Here is a 12,809-nt window from a genome sequence, read left to right as displayed (position 1 = left end):
CATAGGAGGCGTCTACTTTTCTCATTTTATGAAAAAAAACTAAAAATCCTAGCATGTTTCATGAAATCGATAGATACTTTTGATAGTTTCACAATATTTTAACATTTTCACGAATTATGTACATATAATACGGGTCTACGTGACGAGACAGAATGTTAAATTACAGAAAACGCAAATATCGGAAGGCAAAGATCGAAAATCGAAAGATCTTAAGTCAAAAGATCAAAAAAAATGGTGCATGGTAAACGCTACATACTCACGTACATACGACTTAAGATCTTTCGATTTTCGATCTTTGCCTTCCGATATTTGCGTTTTATGTCATTTAACATTCTGTCTCGTCACGGAGACCGATATAGTACATATGATGTGTATTTACAACACGTATTCTGGGCGAGGATATGGCGTGCGGCGCGGGCTCGTGACGACATTGCGTTTGGATCGGAGGGTCCGAGGTTCGATTCCCGGCGCCCGCGGTGAATGAAATCAATTTTTTTCTCGAATATCGTCAAAATATAAATAATTTAAATTACAATTTTAATTAAATTGAAAATAAATATATAAAAAATGGTTCAAAACCTCGCTAAATGAAGTCATTAAAATTACGTATTTTTATATGGCGAGAAGGAATATTTCAATTAATGTTTAAAAAAAAAAAGGCGAAATGAAGAATTGGATTTGGCGTGATGTCCGTGACCATTAGCTCATTTTAGACCTATAATCAGGCTATTGGGGTGATCGGTTCGAGTCGCGACAAAGTCGTCTCGTCGAAAAATGAATTTATCGATTTTTATCGATTCATTCATTATGTTCGGCGAGAGTTAGGACACACACACACACACACACACACACACACACCCACACACAGATTACCGTCTTTATATATATGATAGGTAGATGTATTTATATGTACATAATACATAATCTGTGAATTTTCACTTTATATATTTTTTAATGATTATCGCACATTAGCTCTTATTCAGACATTTTTAATCGGTTAATGTGATTGATCGGTATGCAATTTCACAAAAAACCATTTGTATGTCATATCAGATCGCGCAGTGACTTATGCTTTTTATATAATAATTAGTTCACTCAGAAGCCTATTATCGGCATCGATCGAAATTCAAAGGACGACACCTGAATTTGGAATGCAATATAAAAACCCATTAGTGGCCATGACACTCGAAAAAAAAAGGGAACTTGGATGGCGATGGGGGGAGGGGGTGAGATGGAGGGAGAGGTGGTCCGAAACAGGATCGTTACCTGCTTTTCCGAAGGAGACGACTATCCGGTGTTGGTGGCGTCGCTTTGCAACGCGGCTCGCCGTACTCCCAATCAGATATTGAATTAACTGTGTGGCGCGTGGACAGCATCCCGATCAGCACGAGGGGGATGTGCAGGCCTCCCGACCGACCCACCCCAGCCAATTCAACCCCCCCCCCTCCGCCCAACGAATGACTAATTTTCGAGACGACTTACTCGAGCTCTGTGAGCCACGTACGTGTGAAGCGTCACGGGAAAACACGTACCGCGTGGTGGGTGGGGAATGATACGCTTTCCCGGAAAATTCTCACTGTCCATTAACGTGTCTTTGGCGCTGCATTTGAGTGGGTGACTTACCGGATGTTTCAACGGCAAAATACATACATACAATGTTGCTGACGACATTGATGTCATCGATTACTCATTTGAAAACATAGGTATTGCGATAACTCTCTTATCTACAAATATGCAAGTATAAACATTGACAATGGCCTTCATTATTATATAGATTTTTATAATTTGCCTATTTTGTTGGTGGAGCTATTTTTTTTTTTAATTTTCATTCATACAGGTTTTAAAGAATCCAATTGCCAAATAATGCAAAATCAACAATTGCAGTACCACGATTCTGCTTTTATAACCAAAGATTCTGCTTTTATGATCAAAGTTAACCACAAATATGTGTATTGTTTAGTGTTTGTTTAAATTGAATACATTTTACAGGTTTGCTTTAATAACGTATAAAAAGCAAATTTTATAAAATATAGAGTGAAAAAAAAAAGTTATAGGCGTTTAAATAATTGAAATTTGACAGCGAGATGGCAGGGCGAAAAGTAATGAAACTACCGATGTGAATGATGAATGTGACAGATAAACGTCACCGTGTAATACGATGCAGTATTTTCAAACGTGTCTAATGCGATATTTTTTCACAATCGTAATTGCGGATGATACCTTAACTTGTATTGATGACCAAAATTACCAAAATGAGCAATATGGCAAAGTATGAAAACGATCGGATAAGAGATAAAGGATATAAAAAATGACCGCTTACACGAAAACCATGTGAAACGTATAAGAGGTTAGTAAAAAGTTGCAAATGTCAAAAAATATGTATGTATGATACATTTACGTACGTCTATAAGTATGTACACACACACACACATTTTTTTACACGTGCAACACTTGTGCCGATTGCTTGATATTTATAATATTTTATTTTGAAAAAAATCTAAATTTTACACAATTTCCAGGTCTGTATGTTACTTTTTATAACTTTCATGACTTTCTTTTTTCAACCAAAAGCATGGACTAGTGGTAAGCATATCTTGCTATGGTCAGTGTGGTTATGATTTCGAGTCACACTGGTTGCTGCTGGCTAGACCTTGGATTGCTACCAGGTCGATCGTTTCCTATCAGAGTGTGCCAATATTTCTGACTTTCATTGAAACGATTCCTGCAAAATTGGCTTTCCCTCCAAATTTCTCTCGCAAAATCTTGAGTTATTATGAGGGTTTCTCTCCATAAATGTCTCTGTGGATGATTGTTGTATAAAAATTCATATTTTTGTATAAATGTTTCTTACGTACACAATGTTTGCAATGCGCTTTGCTATGTTTGACCATACATATATATATATATATATATATATATATATATATATATATATATATATATATATATATATATATATATCATGTATATGTATAATTTCGAATTATATAATAATTTGTATAAATATATAATTTGGTGTGTTTCTTGATCTGTATGTGTAGTACACTCGTCGCATTGGAGCGATATGTAATGACGACTGTACATAGATTGATTGATTGAATAAAAATAAATTTCTTTCTTATTTTGCCAAAACCGCCAATTAAACGTCAACGGTCATACATGGCTACGAATATATTCATAGGTACATATGTAGGTATACCTACATATATACAAACATATATAATATAATATATAGTTAACAAAGAAAACCTTGTACATATGTACAATCTCACGATCCCCCAACGCAGTGGCTGCCTTACTCCATCTAAAAATAAAAGGTCCATATATGTATGTACATATGTACAGGATGCGACGCAAGTGTCGTCGGCTCGATTTGATTTGGCGACGTGCGTCCCGTTCGGAAAATCATCAATCTTGGGCGCGCACGCTGCCGTGAAATACGGACGCCATTTTAATGGTCCGGGCGTCTGTATTACAATAAATTATTATTCAGAGTCATGAATCGGTGGAGGCGAATTGGAATAGGGGCGGCGGGGGCGGCTGGCACACGGATGCGGCCCTGGATATAATTTACATGTCATTCACTTCGGCGACGTTATGAATAGTAATTTGTCATGGTGTCAGCTTTTTGTTTTTCTTATTTCGTCTCACCTCCCCTTACTTCCCTACCTCCTGTCCCTTCGCGCTCGTCCTGGCGGGCCTGTCCCTCTCCTGCCTTTTTCCCTTCCCTGCCACCCGCCCATCTGTCGCACGCCCCTGCGCTTAAAGCTTCACCTTTTTTCGGGTCTCGTTCTCGGCGTGATTTTTGGGACACGCTCTGAGGTGACGCTTACACCCCCCGCGGGACTGGAAATAATGAAATCACGGAATATAATCAAACTTTACTTGCCATGTATGTACGTATGTATGTATGTGTGTGCTAGGGTGATAATATAATATACAGCCATAGCATTGCTCAGTCACTAGAGCATTCTGCTCCTGATCGATAGGTCTAAGATTCCAATTTTGGCCGTAATCGAAAAAAAAACTTAAACATTTCTGATGGTTTCAAAAATTCTATAGCTGTTGACGACACATGGAAGTGCCGTTCAAGTTTTACCCATCAAAGTTTCATCATCATCATCAAATTAAAAAAAAATCCTATAACTTTCATTCACATTGCTCTACGCGTTTTTCTTAGTGTAATGGACAAGAATGGCTAATAACGAGTAAGTAATTAGTCACCTTACATTTGGTTACAATGTAAACGATAATACGGAAAGATAATGTGTTATTTTGAATAGATGTAGCTGTAGCTATATTCAAAATAACACATTATCGTAGCTGTTATTCAAAACAACACTTCTATTGTCAAACTTTCAATGTTTCATTATATCACAACCACAATTTAACCAGTCATAACTGAACATTAATCTTATCTTAAAACCATAGCAATATAATAATGGTAGAAAATATATGTATTATAGCATGTTAACGAGTAAACCACTAGTAATTTATTTATTTATTTATTTATTTATTTAATAGTTTTGGACCATTGTGGCATTACAGGAAGAACCTAATGCGCCACAATGGCCTACATTTGAAAAATATATAAAAACATGATATAAAAACAAGTAAACTGTAAATAAAGGAAAAAAGCAAAAGCAGAAAACATGGTAAAATAATAGTAATAATTGTAATAATTGTCTCATTGGTATTCCGTATTGTAATATTAATAATAATTGTAATATTAATCGTAATAGTAATAATTGTCTCATTGGTATTCCGTATTGAATTTCAATCATTCGAGGGGAGGCTTTGTACACCGACGACGGCGGACTGTTTTCATTGAAATGAATCGGAAAGTTTTCCGTAGAAAAGAGAAAAGGGAAAAAGTTTTTCGAAATAGAATTAATTTCCATTGTGAAAAAACTTATCGCGCGTTGATGAATAAGATAATTTTCCAAACACCTGTTTTGATGTTTAGCGAAAGGGTAATTTTAAAATAAGCTTAAGCGGTTAATATATGTACATACACATGTATCTATGTGAATAGTTATTTGGATTTACATACATATACATATAAAATCAACATTTCAAAGTTTTTTTTTAAATTAAAACTATCATTGCGATCTGTTCGTTAAAAAGAGACGACGCACGTCCGTCCGCATTGCTGGATAGACGCAAGGAAAAGACAGATAGAGAGAGGGAGAAAAAGAAGGATTTAGAGATGAGGCGGGAGGAGAATCGGTGTCAACGAGACGATATTATTAATCATAATTTGAAAAGTGAGCTGAGATGGATTTTCGGTTTGGTATTCGCGTGTGCCGCTGAATACCAAGTAGCCAAATAGCTCGCACATTCTCGTTAGGGTCGGGAAAAACTTGTTATCTTCGCGCCGAGCGGGATTTCGCAATGCGTTACGCGAAACACTAAATAAAAAGAAGGGACTTTAGGATGAAATAAGGTTTTTGCGTCCCATCAGATTCTCACAATTTCGGGATATTCCCGTAGAGGTCGCTCCGATACACCAAAATAAATATACCTACCCCGAACCCCGCCATTGACAGAATATTATATTACGTACGACCAAATTCAATTTTTTACATTATCTATGTTTTAAATTCTGCTGCGGCATATTTTTTGCTTATTTTTGTGATAAAATTCCGAAGATTAATTAATTAAATTCGACAGACATTTGCGATGAAGATGGAGCGATCGCGGCTCGTCTCCGCGTCTCTATCTCTATATAAGCTCACTTGTTGCTCGGTAATCGCAGACTGTTGTTTGCTGAATAGATTAAACTCGAAGGTAGAGAATGGCAGATTTCACTTCTTCCTTCCGCTCTGGATCGTCCATGTTGTAAGCTTTTAAGGAAGACAATTACTCATTCAACCTATCGCAGAGACTCCCGTCATTCATTATTACAAACTCAAACACCGATATGCGAATATAATTGAATTTCAACTTAATAGAATGGAAATATTGAAAAGAAAAACAAACGGGAACCAACTTCTAGTATACGTGAGATTAGACTTTAATTCCCTAGATGCTATTGTGCATATATTCTTAGTAAAAGCAGCTATCATATTCATCAATATCTATATATGTACATATATAGGTAAAAAATTCTAGGTAAACAGATATTGATATTAAACTTTTAGAATTCTTGCGATTGAAATTATGATTTATTGAAAATATCTTTGGTATATGAATTCAGGCATGAGTAAAGTAATATAATAAAACTCAGTCTTAATTAGAGACCATAGAAAATTAATTGCACATGCTTAAAAAGTGATTGGTTTTCTTCCAATAAAAACGAAAAGCAGTGAATAAATCATATTCGAAGATATAGCGTGACAGTCCCCAGACATTGCAGACACAAAATAAATTGTGACACCATCAAATATAACTTTATCAGCCGGAAACGGATGAAAACGCGCACCGATAAATACAATATCAATCCGACGGCTACATATGTATATATATATATATATATATATATATATATATATATATATATATATATATATATATATATATATATATATATATATATATATATATATATAATATTTAGCGAGTCTTCATAGAAGTAAGTAGATACTAGAAATAAAAGAAAAATGGAATTAACAGGCCGATAACATAAAATATTGTTTACTTTTTTACGCAACGTTTCTTATATCCCAACATATGTATGTACATACATCTATATATACATATATGTGTAAGTCTTCATATTTTTTTAGAATGTACTTAGTTCTTGATATCTCCTAGAGAATTATCGGCCGACCCTTCGGAGGTTGTCACGATCCTTTTCAGGATAAAGCGAGTGAAATACCGGACGAAAGCGGATCGCAATATATCTTTCCACCCTTTTCTCAATTTAATTTTATAAATTTATACATGTACGCCGTTGGAAACTCGGTGTAAACGTGTAGATATCGACACGGTTAACGAACACGATATCTGCAGATACATACAATATTATCAAATCGCACACGTATGTATGAATGTACATACATATATATGTAAAGTGTACGAGTAAACGTAGGACACTAGACGACGAAAGTGAAGGAAGGAAAAAAAACTAGAAAAAGTTACTCACTATGAATGTGGAGGGCATCCGTGTGCGCTATTGCCTCGAGTGTTGAGGGTTGTTCGGAGGAAAAACTTGAAAAACGATCTGAACTGCTATCGAATGTACAATTATCGGTTGGAAGGAGTTTGTATGGTACAGTGTGGTACCAACAAGGACTCCATGCCGAAGTGTGCGCCAGACAACGCTCCCGGTATTTCCTTCATTTCGGACGAGTCTCGCACTTCACCAGTGCAGTCTGAAAAAATAATGCAAAACACTATTTAAAACGCCTGAAAATGAGATTAAAATATTTAAATCGGCAGTACTGTGCGTTCTACAATTAAATCATTTAAATCATGCAGCTTGTACGCTATTAAAAAAAATGTTTTCTAACCTATGTATGTATACTAACTAGCACACATGTAATTCATACATGAATTGAAATAAAATTTGAAAATAAAAGAATTAATATATATGTTTATGCCTTTGGGTTATTTATATAAACGAACCTCGGTCTTACAGATGTTATTTATTTATTTAAAATACTTCTGAGAATACTTCGGAACTACGGACTTGTTTCTAGATGATGTACATACAATACATATATATTTTTCATGTAGTAATTCATAATAAAATGAACTTCATAAGTGAATAAATGCAATATTAAACCGCAATATAATATTATATTTATGTTTCCAGAAACTCGACCATACGTACTGATATTTATGTTTATAATATTTACGTTGCAATGCCACAATAACAAATGCAATTCCCGTTCCTGTTCCTATGATTCTTTTCCCGTTCCTGTTCCTGTTCCCATTTGTCGGAAAAACGCAGGCGGTGAACACATTCGAGTTTATTCAATTTTTTGTTTATTTTACCCTAACAATCCAGGTAGCGACGCGAAAACATTTGAAATTATTGCGTTGCAATGCCACTCATTCCCGTTTTTCCCGTTCTCGTTCCCGCTTTTGGGCGATTTTTTTTACAGAAACCATTGCGGACATACATACAATAACTTCTGTAAGTTTATACACACAATAACTCCATCGCAATCGGTTTAATGTTATAAGAACGGATACGTGACAGAGAAACATTGATTTTTATTATATATGTATACATATATACTAGCTAAACCGGCATGCGTTGCAATTCCAGAATAAGGCATGCAATTCCCGTTCCTGTTCCCGTTCCAGTTGGGTTCCCGTTCCCTTTCCCGTTTGAAGTGATAGTTGGAGCTAACTAACTCAACTAACGTCTCTTCAACGCCATGTCGTCATAAGCCAACTGGTAACGTGGTTCATATGTACATATGTATGTATATGTTTTGATTATAATAAATGGCGATTCAGCTGAAAGCTTCATTGTAAATGGTCGACCAGTTCGCTTTCTAAATTCTATCAGAAATCGTCAATGAGAATTTCATATAAAAATTTAAGCAAATATTCATGCACACTTATGTAGTTTAAATTTTGTAAATTTCAATGATAAATCACGATATTTATTCAATTTCGAGTTTTATATTTTCCCTCAGCTACGTTAATAAGATGAAAACTGTTGTAAATCAACGTTGGCAGGTCAAAGTTTTTGCAATCAATATTTCAGAAGTTAACATTCAAAGGTAGAACCTTTGAAATAAACAATTAACTCGAACAATTATACAATCGAATTAATCAATTATACTGTTCATGCGAAGGAAACTGATCATACAGGGTTTCCAACATCGGTTAGGCCAAAACCGATAAACCCATTAAACAACCCTTTTTAGCATAAACGAAAATCTGAGAAATTCAGCTGGTTAATTAAAATGTATATATTATATATAAGTATATTTAAATTACAGTTGAATTAAATGTGATGTGATGTGTTTTTTCGTAACTACATACGTACATTCATATGTACATATGTATATTTCTGAAAACAATAATCTAAGCCTTTCAGAATCAACAGCCATCTGAAAATATTTATTTAAAAAAGAAAGATGAAAATGGTATCGAGTGATTTACAATGCGAGTCACACGTGCAAGTGTCATAAATGGCATCTGGCATTAGTTTTTCTGAAAAAAAACTGAATTGTAAGTAAATGGACATATTTGGTATTGATAGTCAATTTATTTTACGAATGAAGGTCTATTTTCAGCTACAAATAACATTTGAACAAAAATAAGAAACATGATGAAAAACTCATTAACCTTTGAAGGTCGAGTAAGACCCCAGTATTTTTTAATTAAAATACAGCTTTTCTCAATACAAATGAGTTCAATATATATCTTATTAATCATCAATACAAAAAAGTTTAAGTCATACATCAATATAAAAATTTTTAAGTCCTATAGCATGTTTCTGACTATTTTTGTATTAAAAAATTACGACAAGCATCATCACGCAAATGCGCATAGGTAAGGCCAACAGGTGACTGCACGACTCAATAGCTATGAGCTGAAAGCGACGAAAATATAGCTGTTTTTTTCTCTCGCATTGATTCATCGATCAACAAGAATATGCAAGCGAACAGTCAAAAACATGACTCTTCCTATCATACTTTTGAACGTATGATGAAATCATACTTTGGAACGTAGAAATGTAAAAATGTATTTTTTTTCGATGTACCCCTTTTCTAAATCATACAAAATCTATTAAAATAAATTTCTTGTAGTTTACTTCTATACAACAAATATAGGGTGTATAGCTTTGAAAACCACATAGTTATTACGAAAAACGTAAAAATTGGGGCACTTGCATACCCCACTTCGGCGAGAGAGGGTTAAACGGATGAGTTCCTAAATTTGTGTCTCTATGTTTATATTATTACATATATACTTATGTAATATGTAGAAATTAAAGTTAACCGCCAATTTGATCTAAATTATGGCGCATTCAAATTAAGAAGAACAAAAACCATGCGTTCGAACTAAGGATGAGATAATACAGTTTAACAGTAGAATTAAGTTTAATCCAAAAGGGGACCAACTTTTATTTAATTTTATGTGAATCTACATATATATGCTTATTTGATATTGAAGTATTATACGAAAAGTCAACACACGCCGTCCCTGACGAACATTTCCATTTCCTGGCACGGGAGGTCGCTCGGCTCCTTGGCGCGTTGTCCTTTCTCTTATTCAATCTGCGCTTTTTTGGTTTTTAATTTCATGGTGAGTGGTCACAGAGGGCCTCTCCCGTACTCACACTCCGCGATCGCGAATACCCGAGACACCGCACAGTACGACTGAAATACACATCGAAAACAAAATAAGGAAAATTCATTTTCAATTCACCTACGATTACACGAAAGATTACTGTTTGATTTGAAATTCCAAATTTAATTTAACGTTGCTCCCCTTTTTACAAAAAATAAACAAATAAAAAATTAAATATCTGCTCAAACTGAATATTTTTAGAATTGAAATGCACTCATTTTAATATTTTGGAAAGATGGCGACTTTGATTTTTCTTCATATATGTATTTATTTATTTATTGAAAAATCAACAGACAACAGATGTGGAAATGTATGAAAAAAAAGAATAAATGTAACAAAATAGCATCTGAACCCAACTAGAGATATTTACAAATTACATAAAATGCTACATAGAGGTAAATAGATGAAAAAGAAATGAATAAAAACTAAAACATGACTAAATAGAACGGTGCATAACTAGACCAAGTGAATATTTCATGAAAATTATAAATGGATCAATCAATCAAAACTCTCCCGATGCGAATAGATCAACCTCATTCAGTTCCCCGTTAAACACAAGATAAACATGCTGTGTAGATAGGAATATTTTAGGGAATTAGTTTTGAAAGGGTTAAATGAAAAGAGTGTAGCGTGTCTATTATATCTAACTGGGATCCTGAAATCAACCATACTCAGTAAATCGGGACAATCAATGAAACCATTTAGGAGCTTAAAAAGTAATGTATCATATTCATCAGTGAGTTGTCGCCTGACAGAAAGATTGTCAAAGGATAGAAGTTTTGAAATATCGGGAACAGTAGTATGGGTTTAGATAATATATCATATTTTATTTTATTTTATTTTATTTTATTGTTACAATCAATATACACTCGTCATTACAGATCGCTCCAATGCGACGAGTGTACGATAACGGTCAGAAATACAATAATACATATACAATCAGAATACATAGCATATAACAATTAATCAGTACAGAAATAATAATAGATACATCTATGGATTATTTATTTTTAGATTTTTGTCTACAATTATTATTACAATTTTTATACATATAATAAACACGAAATTATAGAGATGTCTATAGATTTTCAGATTACTGTGCATAACTTTTATAAATTATACACACAGATTTTGTGACAACAGGAAATGAACTAATACCAATTTTCAGGAACCGTTTCAACAATGATCAGATAAAATTGGCAAACTCTGATAGAGAAACGATCGATTTGGAGTCACAAAACCCCCAAACCTAACCAGCAGTTTGACGAGGACTCGAACCTTCGACCTCAGTGGTGCTAAATACATACGCTACCATTAAGCCAAACTGCTGGCTTATATGAATGATGTTCATTTACTACAAACGCACGTCACAAGCTAACCTTATAGAACAAAGTTCAACTTCGAGTCCTTTTGAGTTTATTTGGTTTCTCTGATTTTGTTTAATTCTGATTGATATGGACTTTGATTCTGATTCATATGTTTGAAAATAACATATTTTCACGTAACTATGTATGTATGTATGAAAGTACATACATAAAATGCCTAAACTAGTGAATAACACTTAAAACTTTAAATAAAAGATTCCGAAAAAAGAAAAAAGAACACGATATATTTTTCATTTAAAAAAAAGAAAAACAGTTACGTAGTCCTCTTTTTTTTCGGATTATATTCCAGTGAATCGATCTACAGCAGATTCGCTCTGAAATAAATTGAAATGGAGTTTTTATTATTTTTTTTAGACAATACTATACGAGTATGCTTACGATACTAGAAACAACATTCAACAATTTTGTTTATTGGTCAATTTATTTCCATTAATATCCTTGAAGTGGTGGATGTATTTGATATTTTTTTGTAAAGATAATGCAACAATGTGCATAGTTATGAATTGAGAGACGGCAAGAACTTTATTTCATATATACGAAACACTTCACAATGTTCCAATAGTTTTGTGCCCGCACTTTGGATATGCGGGAAGAGATGGGCACGGTCACGTTTACCGGCAAAAACACACGTCGCATTTTCCAAAGAGGCTATTGTTCCGAAATGCATTTCCAACTTTGTTATTTTCAGCGCATTTAAATTGCACCCCTCCCTCCATTCTTTTTTTGCCATTTCTTCCTCCCATTCCACCAATTTCAGCGGAGATGGCGCGAAAAATGGAATCGTAATAAACTTTATTATTCACACAACATCACAATTATTATCTAAGTTCACGAAGAAAATTTGAAAGGTTTCTGTCAGAGGAACTATTGTTCTATTAGCAGACAGTGAACATGTGCGCCAGTGAGATTTCAATGTATATATGTATTTATGGTGTTATCGGAGCTGGAAAACCTCACGATGACATATGGGGTAATTAATACTGTAAATTTTTGGGAAATTACTGTAAATGGAGAGTACCGGGAAAGCTGGGTGTATACAACTCAATAATTTTTGAATTTTTTAGGTTACTGCATTAAGATTATTTATGTTACGTTTTTAATAAATATTATATTATTATATTAGAAAGGAAGCAATTTTTTTTATGTTACTGAAGATATTTGCAA

The sequence above is a fragment of the Arctopsyche grandis genome, chromosome 8 (genome assembly GCF_051622035.1).
Source record: "Arctopsyche grandis isolate Sample6627 chromosome 8, ASM5162203v2, whole genome shotgun sequence".
NCBI classification, from domain to species: Eukaryota; Metazoa; Arthropoda; class Insecta; order Trichoptera; family Hydropsychidae; genus Arctopsyche; species Arctopsyche grandis.
The sequence above is the reverse complement of the archived record's forward strand: the minus strand, read 5'-3'. Positions refer to the sequence as shown.